The sequence below is a fragment of the Elephas maximus genome, chromosome 27 (genome assembly GCF_024166365.1).
Source record: "Elephas maximus indicus isolate mEleMax1 chromosome 27, mEleMax1 primary haplotype, whole genome shotgun sequence".
NCBI lineage: Eukaryota > Metazoa > Chordata > Mammalia > Proboscidea > Elephantidae > Elephas > Elephas maximus.
The window spans coordinates 32,200,056-32,209,836 of NC_064845.1; the positions used below are offsets into that span (position 1 = coordinate 32,200,056).

Consider the following 9,781-nt stretch of genomic DNA (forward strand, 5'->3'; position numbering starts at 1 on the left):
GGATGCCTTCAAATAAACTCAGATGCCAGTACTGTTCACCATTTCCCACACCACTAAGCTTTTACCCTTCTCCAAATTCCCACTGCCCCTCAGTTACTGCCATCAAAAGATTAAGAGTGATCTTTGGGCCCTGGAAATGTGGGGAGACAGGTATTGTTTCTGAGCACTTAGAGAACCCCCTAGTTCCCACACAGTACTATGCACATTACTTTCCTTAGACTGTGTCTACTGGTAGGGAAGCTGAGGCACGATGAGGTTAAATCATTAAAATACAGTCCCAGAGAAACTCAGAGCAAGATTAAATTTCTGTATCTCCCACTGTAGTCACCCTCAACTGGGGCTCTTTTGGTGCCCCTCCCCCCTCACGCAGACATCTGGCGTGTCTGGAGATACTTTTGATTGTCACGATTGGGGAGGAGGGCAATGCTACTGACATCCAGTGAGCAGAGGCCAGTGATGCTGCTAAACATCCTACAAAAAGCACCCCACCACCGCCACCAAAACAAGAACTGTCTGGACCAAAATGTCAAAATGTCAACCGCATTGCGGTTGAGAAACTCCGGTCTACTGGTATCGCTAGGATTACTTTCTTTGGTCGCTGACTGATAGTTAAAGAATGGCTTACTCTACAATTTTATCATTGTACAGCATTTACACATGCCGGTCAAGTGCTATTTCTGACATGCTATACTTTTTAGTTACTGTTCAAACCTGTTCAAACAGTAACTATAGGGAGCCACAAAGGAAAATGAGTAGAGCTCACAAAGCCCAACTCTTTTCCTTTACTGAGAAAACCTGGCAAAGACCAGCTCCTTTCCTTAGCAACCTCCATCCCCTGAGCTGTGGTCTGCCTGTGCCTGGCTGCTCACCTGGAGTCTTCAGTTGCTGACATACTTTTGCAGCTGCCTTTTCTCTGCTTTGCTCATCTCCACGCACGCGCGTCACTCAAGAGCAGTAACGATGTATGTTGATGGGAATCTCCAGAGATCTACAGACCCTAATTGTCTATTTTGTTCAGTAAATTGCACTCATTACCGAGCCATGTGAGGCACCTAAGGACATCAGCCCTTCTGGCTGCCCTCTGTCTGAGGCTGGGCAATGGGGCATTATCTAGTAAGGGCACCAAAGTACTAACGGAAGCTTAAAACAACACTCCAAACAGTTTTTAAGCTGAATGCAATTTTTCTTTTTTTAATTTTTCACTTCCTGTTCCTCCTTCCAAACCACCCTTGGCTCTGCCTAGATTTCTATTAGTTGTCGTTTTCTCTTCAAGGAGTCTGATTTGAGTTCAAGCTGTAGAAGCTGGAGAGCTCAGAAAGAGACGTGGTGCTTTTCTACCCCTTCTTCCCAGACTTCCACCTGAACTCTGAGAAGGGGACACCAAACAGTGACTTTCTCCTTCTGGCCTCAACAATCATCAGCACCAATGAGAGCTCAAAGCCAGCCTTGGTCATGATGCTCCCAATGCCAACGCCCGACTCACTGTTGTTAGGTGCCATCAGATTCCCATGTCTTTCTCCCATGGAGCCGCTGGGTGGGTTCCAACTGCCAACCTTATGGTAAGCAGCCGAGTGCTTAACCATTGTGCCACCAGGGCTCCTTACCTGATTCACTAGCAACTGTAAACAGATGAGTATATGGACACGTGACTGCCACTGAGGAAGGATAAAGTGGAACTGCAGAACCATGTGCTTCGCTAATGCTATTATCCACCAAACCTGGAATCTTCAACTCTCTGGCAAGCTGTTCCCTTTCTAGAAACAGTAATTAACGACAGAAAAGTTAAGGAAAGTGATCCATGGAGGAGGATGGTGGTTGAGGTAATGTGAACTGGCAGAGCTAACAACCTGATAGGGTACAGGAAAATGGCAATCAGACCTGGTTCCATTCTGGACAACACACCTCAGGAAGGCCCAACAACCCTTGCCTGGTTCTAGGAAAATCACATCTCATGTAAAGAAATCCCAAATAATGCCTGAGATAATTACATGCACATAATTTTTTTTTTTTAATGAATTCCATCCCATCATCCAAAACCTAATGATTTTATCTGCACAATTACTGATTGGCATGGTGTTTATGAGTTGAATCAGATCCATGGGCATGAATGCTTCAAGATGTTCCTACAGCTGAACGAGGCCTTGGAGCTCAAGGATGCCCAGGCTGGGAAGCAGCCAGAGGGGAGCAGGGCTCAATCTAGCCTTCTGAAGTCTAAGAAAAGGCAATCTACCTCCCGCCATAAAAAACTTATGTTCAAGAGAGAGCAGCCTGACTCAGACTAATGTCCTTCACTTCCTGTCCCCCATTTACACACCCTGCCCCTGCCTTCGTTCTCTACCATTTTGAAATTCACATGCTTGAACCCCTGCTTCATACAGGTGTGCCTCCAAAACACTCAGGAGCTCTTCACTTACCTTGGTCTGGGCCTCCACTAAAGATGCTGGCCTGCACTGATGTTTTGGGGCGCATGAGGGACACTCTAGCTTAGATTTTAAGGTTTTTACTATAAAGAATGCTTGGGAAAGATAGGATAGCATTCCTGCACGTAAGAATTAGATTTCAAAACCAGTCATAGAACGGGCCGTGCCTGGGTTGAAAGCCTAGATCACTAGCAGACTAGCCAGGGAAACTATCTCAGGGTACTTCATTGCTCCTGACAGCAATCTGCACGTCTAGAAAATACAGATACCTACCATCCTGCGGTTTGCCGTGAGGTTAATGATGCATGTATGACTCAAAGATCCCACAGTGCTGGAAGTCACCAGGCTGCTGGCCTTAAAATCGTCTTAGATTAGATTACATGGCATCTGGGACTTGGCCTCTGGGGAGTCCCGGTCCCCCTGTCCCTGTTGGTTGATGGATTGACTGGGCAGCTGGTTTAGGGGAGGGAGCTTCCAAGTCCCTTTTCTGCTGACCTAGCCACGTCCTGTCTAGCCTCCACGTAAACCTCAGCACCTAAAAGGAAACCTCGCCCCACCCCACTCCCTGGAGGATTCCAGCTTTTCCGTGGGATCTTTACCCACCATGTCTTACTGCCCCCGATGCTCAGAGTCTAATTTCTTTGCGCTCTGGAAGACCCATTTGCGTTCTTCGCCTGTATCCCTTCTCCTCGCCCCTTTTTATATCCCATTTTTATATCTGTTTCTTATTTTACAATAAAACTTTGCTATCAAAATAAATACTAATGAGACTTTAAATTTCTTCTCGCCCTATGTCATAGATTGTATTATGTCCCCCAAAAATGTGTGTAACAACTTGGTTAGGCCAGGATCCCCAGTGTTCTGTGATTGTCCTCCATTTTGTGATTGTAATTTTATGTTAAAGACAGGTAGGGTGGTATTGTAACACCCTTACCAGGTCACCTCCCTGAGCCAATGTAAAGGGAGTTTCCCTGGGATCTGGCCTGCACCACCTTTTACGTCTCAAGAGATAAAAAGGAAAGGGAAGGAAGCAAAGAGTTGGGAACGCAGCACCAGGAGCAGACCGCATCATTTGGATCTGAGGTTCCTGCGCTGAGATGCTCCCAGACCAAGGGAAGACAGATGCATCACAAGGACTTCCTTCAGGGCCCACAGAGAAAGAAAGCCTTCCCCTGAAACCACCGCCCTGACTTTGGGCTTCTAGCCTACTGGGCTGAGAGAGAATAAACTTCTCTTTGTTATAGCCATCCACTTGTTATAGCAGCACTACATGACTAAGACCCCCTACACTCACAGTATGAAAATGCCTTCCAAATGAGAATTTTCCAGAGGCTTCAGAAATATCTATACAAATCACCTAATCAGACAATTCAGACTTGCAAGGAATCTTAAGCAACACTTGCCACTTCACCAATCCCAGTGAACAGGTGAGAAAACTGAGGTTCAGAAAAGTGAAGAGAGTTGGGGTCACATAAAGAGGCAATGTTAATAAGCTGTTGTGACTATCACTATCTAGTACTAGCAGGATTTTTTTCCCCAACAATTTTTACAAGTACAATTCAGTGACACTGATTACATTCAACATTTCGTACAACCAATGACTATCCTTTTCCAAATTATCCCACCACCACTAACAGGAACTCAGTGGCCACTAAGCACTGACTTCCCCTTTACTCCTCTGTCCCACCCCGGCAATCACTAATAAGCTCTGGTCTCTACAGATCTGCCTATTTCATGTAAGAAGGATCAAACAGTACCTTTCTGTGACTGATTTATTCTGTGCAGCATGTCTTCCACGTTCATCCACATTATAGCATGTATCAGGATTTCACAGCTGAGTAATAGCCCATCGTTATGTACATTCCACATTTTGTTTATGCATTCATCTCTTGATAGACATTTCCCTTATTTTCACCTTTTGGCTACTGTGAATTGTGCTGCAATGAACACTGGTACACAGGTTGCTGTTTGCATCCCTGCTTTCAGCTCTTTGGGCCACATGCTTCGGACTGGAACTGCTGGGTCAGATGTTCTACATTTAACTTTTTTAAGGAAACACCAAACTGTTTTCCACAGCAACTGTGGCATTTTGCATTCCCACCAGCAATGAACGAGAATTCCAATTTCTCCACATCCTTGCCAACACCTGTTATTTTCCTCTTCTTTTTTTTTTTATTATACCCATTCTAGTGGGGGTGAGGTGGTGTGGCATTGTGGTTTTGATTTGCATCTCCCTAACGACTAATAATGTTGAGCCAGCACCAGCAGAATTTTAGGATTCGTCATCGGTAGTAAAGCAAGCTCATCAGTTCATTTGAAGACAGACAGAAATAAACCTCCAATAAGCTGAGCATAGAATACGAACTACAAGAGAAAGCAGGTGGCTGGGGTACTGGCACCAAAGGCAGTGTACTCTACCTGGGTCAGGGTCAAAGCTGAGGGCCTCAATATGCACTGTAACCTCCCCATCACTGGCGACAGCACCCATCTCCCTCAAACATGTCTACAAAATTCAACTCAATGGACAGCCATCTAGTTATTTCCAAAAAGAGAATGGATGAATGGACCCTGGCTCGTAAGGTCAATAAAACCAATGTCCAATTTTTCAGTTGTGAATAAAATCTCAAAAGAACAGAATTTAAGAAAATCCATACTTCTTAGGAAGTTTCAAGTTTCAGAAGAAACTGATTTGAGAATAACTTTGACCTGCCTTCTGTGTCAGCCCTGAAATATAATGGCTAATTAACCAACAGTATATTTTTACTAATACTCTCACCCGTACGTTCAAAGTATGTGATTATTGGATACTGATCAGGTTTAAAAGTCACATGTATATTTCCAGAATCCCATCCACATGTGTAGACTAGCTTTACAAGCAAAGAAGTAGAAACTATGAAGTTATGGGGAATTTTGATTGAATTATGATTTCAACTTCACATTCAATTAACCAATTTATGCAAAGTGCTTTCGAACCCTGTATTTTGATGCTTAATTGTTAGGTTACATTCCGCCTTCTCGCCCACTACACAAAGACACACACACACACACACCCAGCAAAGTAACCACAACCATCCCTCAGTCCCCATAAGACCCCTTATTCCAACCTTATAGAAACACTTTGGCTTTCACAACTATTTTCTTTGAGCTCCTCTTTGACTGAGATCTCACAAAGCCTCTCAAGATCTTCTAGACTAGAGGCTACACACTGCTGGTTTGCTAGCTCCATTATTTCATCTCCTCCAGGAATTCCCAGAGACAGCAGTGCCACCTGCTGGTAGGGAGGGCACAATTTGCTTTCTGGAAGCCTATGGGTGACAGGAATGGCAGCCTAGATTTCTGTCTTTGGGAGCCTTTCTTTCCTAGAGCACATCATAAGCATAAGCTACAACCTGAGACGTATAACCTCCACAGAAGCCTCCATTGTGACTGGCAGGTCATCTGGAAGCCACATAAAGTAAAGCCAGGCTAGCCAACAAAGAGGCACTTCTGCCTGGAAATGCCTCCTCAATGCTGCAAATGCAAGAGCCTCACTGAATTCAACATTTCCTGGCTCTCCTTTTTCCCCACTGCTTCAGCATCAGATAATAGCACTCCCAGCCCCGACCTGTGGCTATGCTATCTAGCTCTGTCTCACATCCTAAGGAAGGTGCTCAGACCTCTCTCAATGTGAAGGCTCTTGTATTTACACAATGTGACACAGATCCTTCTCAAAGGACACTACTCCTTAGGCATGCAGGTTGGACTCTAATCTCTTTCATTTGCTCTCCATCCTCCAGGTGCCTAACCCAAGGGACAGAAATGATAGAAAGGAAATGATTTTGTTGTTGTTTTGGAAGTAACACTAGTGAGCTTTTACTGACTCAGAAAACAAAACCTTGTGCTATACGTCACTGATATATGTTGCGTCCCTCAAGATGAACTAAGCCTGCCGATCTTCCTGGTTTCCCTTGCTTAACCTGATCAGTGTTTTTCAACCTTTTCAAAGCCCCTTCCATAGGCTTAAAATAAGAACTGCACGCCCTTTGTTTAGTTTTCACAGGCAGTCCCCAGTTACAAAAGACCCACTAACATGCAACCTGTAGTTACAAACCAATCCCCGTAAAGCTACTTACATTAAAAATTTGAGGTGTATACAATGGTTCATAATAATAAACTGGAGCTACTTTGGGAAGCGCGTTAGAACACTGTTATTATTACCATATTATCATGTTAAAGATATTTTAGTGTAGCTGGAAATGATTCTTTAATGTTTATGTATAGAAAAGGTACACTACATGCTAAGACAAACAATTGATTAACTGATGTTAGATACAAACCGTACCTAACTGTTCTGACTTACGTACAAATTCAAGTTAAAGACAGATTTAGGAGCGGAACTCCTTCGTAATCCAGGAACCGCCTGCATGACAAAAATGACATTTTTTTTCTTTAGACCTAAAAGCATATACTTTTTAAGTTATACCGCCTCTCTCAACCTTCAGAATTCCTTCCTCTACCATCACCAATACCAACTTAAAAATTTTAGGCAAAATTTTAAGTTATTCCCAATAATTTGCTTTGTGTTCCAAACTACTAGCCGACAACCTATATTTCACTTTACTAAGTTCTTTTTTTTAAGGGTGGGTTTTAGGGACAGCTGGGAAACCCTGGTGGCGTAGTGGTGAACTGCTATGGCTGCTAACCAAAAAGGTCAGCAGTTCAAATCCGTCAGGCGCTCCTTGGAAACTCTATGGGGCAGTTCTACTCTGTCCTATAGGGTCGCTATAAGTCAGAATCGACTCGATGGCAGTGGGTTTGGTTTGGTTTAGGAACAGCTCTTATGTTCCCAGCAAGTTTGAGCTTCGCACCAACTTCTCCTTTTACTTTCATGCACCTCAGAGTTCTCAGCTCCCTAACAAAGCGAAGTGCTCCCTCTTCAATTATTTTTTATTTAACTTGTCAAGCTAATTGATTTCCTATCAAGTGTAGACATTTTGTCAGGATGCAGGGGCGGATTAACCAGTAAGCAAGGTACTCACGGGATTACACTAAGCAAGGTGTGCAACTGGCTTGTGTTTACTTACCAATCAGTAGTGCACAATTTCATGGGGCTTTCATCACATCTTTCATGTGGTGAAAAACAGGTAAAATTTTGACTAGTAAGTAGGCACAAGTAACCCAATGTGTACCTTGCTTATTGGATAATCCATCTCTGGAGTATGTCTTAGATGTTTGAAAATCATACTGTTTCCTAAAGAAACCAATCTGTAGCGAGAATACGAATAAAAGGGCTTTGAAAAAGTATCAGGATGTCTCCAAGGAATCAGGTAAATACAGATCTTTGTCAATCTCATGCCAGAATAAATTCTAAGTGGATTACATTGAAACTCCAGAATACAGGAAAATTAACAAAGTAGTTAACCAGGGGAAAACTGAAGGGACCTTTTATGTTTCACTATAAGGACGTACAGTATACCCTTCCTAGTGCAGGTCTGCAGAAATGGAGGAGAGAGGTAGGCGATACCCTGCAGTTTTAATCTGCTCTGAAACTCCTGCACACACCTCCCCTTTTCAAAGCGTGGTTCACAGGAGATATTCCCTCCCCGAACATCCCTCTTCTGCCAGCCAAATGGTCTTCTTCAAACACACCCTTTTCAAAGAACTGAGGAAGTCTGAAGAGGCTTAATTTAGACCCTGCCTTCCTCTCCCTACAGCCCAGTAACATGCAGAAAACAACTACTTTCCCTCTTGAACAAAAAAAAAAAAAAAAAAAATTTTTTTTTTTCGAACAGCCCCTGAAAAACCTCAGTTTACAACGACCCCCCACCCCACACACACACAACATCTGTCTTCTTGAAGAAGAATCTCAGTGTGCTGACCTGGTCCACAGTTCACTGCAGGCATCTCCTTCCTCACAATTCACCAGTCACCAGCTGAGCGTCTCATTTAGACCTGCTCCGCCAGTGCCCAGCTGCTTAGAACATTTTTACCCCTGTAACGAATCTCTGGGTTCCTTCAGCCCACTCAGAGCGCCCAACTGCGGGGAACCTGGGCCTTTCAGCCCACTTAGAGCGCCAACTGCGGGGAACCTGGGCCCTTCAGCCCACTCAGAGCGCCAACTGCGGGGAACCTGGGCCCTTCCGCCCACTCAGAGCGCCCACTTGCGGGGAACCTGGGCCCTTCAGCCCACTCAGAGCGCCCACTTGCGGGGAACCTGGGCCCTTCAGCCCACTCAGAGCCCCCACCTGCGGGGAACCTGGGCCCTTCAGTCCAGTCTGAGCGCCCAACTGCGGGGAACCTGGGCCCTTCAGCCCACTCAGAGCGCCCACCTGCGGGGAACCTGGGCCCTTCAGCTCGCTCAGAGCGCCCACCTGCCGGGAACCCGGGCCCAGGGCTCGCCTGCAGGTCCAGCGGGCAGAGAAGCTTCTCCGGGCCGCACTCGGGCTCGGTCCCCCTGTCACGCCGCCCCCACCCCGCCCGCACCGGGGCAGAGAGCGCTTTTCCACAGCTGCGCCTGCAATTCGCGTCGCTCACAGCCCCGGGATCAGTGCGGGTCCCCAGGCTTCAGAGGTTCGCGTCCCAAGGCCTGGGCCACTTTAACGTGACACTCCACTTCTTCCTTCATTTTCCCGCTGCATTAATGCCACCTTCTGCTGGGCCCCAGCCCGGGTCCGCGCCTGGAACGCCCCCACCTCACCACCAGCGCCCTTTACCTGCCAGCATCCCTCTGGGCGGGAAACAAAGGCGGAGGCGACGCTGCCAGGTGGGCAACTCCTCTCGGGCGGCACCGTCTCCGCGGTGGGGAGGATGTAGAGACGCCTAAGAGGGTACGAAAGGGAAGCCGAGGCACCGAGGGGTGGATGAGCCTGGGTCTGCGGCCACCTCAGAAGCGGGGCTCCCGGGGCGGGGCGCGTTAGCCCCAGACTAGCCCCGCCCCGCCCACCCTGCCGGCCCTGCCCATCCCGCTCACCACGAGCCGGCGGAAGGGTCGGGCCGGCAGCCCCACGGCGCCGCTCACCTCAGGAGAAACGCTCTAGCTCCCTCCGAGGGCGCGAGAGAAAGCCCCGCCGCTCGCGCACGCGCACTAGCGCTCTCGCGCCTCCGTCCCTCTGGTCCACGCGCGCCCCTCCGACCAGGCTCTGGCCCGCCCCTGCCCTGCCCGTCAGCGTCCGCGACAGCCAATCCGCTCGCACGGGAGGCCCAGCGCCGGTCACGTGGCCACAGCAGCCAATCACCAAATTGCCCTCGGCTGCGCAGGCTCCCAAGGCCCTGGAGTGTCTTGCTACAGCAAGGAGGGTGTGAGGCTTGCAGGAAAAGACTAAGCCTGCGTGTTCGGGGACTGAGAAGCCCTGGATTGATCTTTTGCTACATCTGTTAGTTTC

General features: G+C 47.2%; 1 long non-coding RNA gene across 5 annotated transcripts in view; it reads right to left on the reverse strand.

The window, feature by feature from the left end:
- LOC126068360 (uncharacterized) overlaps positions 1-9,513 on the reverse strand; it is a 51,378-nt gene extending 41,865 nt beyond the window's left edge. For all 5 annotated transcript variants that reach the window (XR_007515631.1, XR_007515629.1, XR_007515633.1 and 2 more), the window contains exons 1-2: positions 9,418-9,513; positions 9,113-9,218 (exon numbers count right to left, since the gene is read on the reverse strand). This is a non-coding gene — a long non-coding RNA (uncharacterized LOC126068360). The remainder of the gene's footprint in view (positions 1-9,112; positions 9,219-9,417) is intronic.
- Positions 9,514-9,781: the final 268 nt, after the last annotated feature.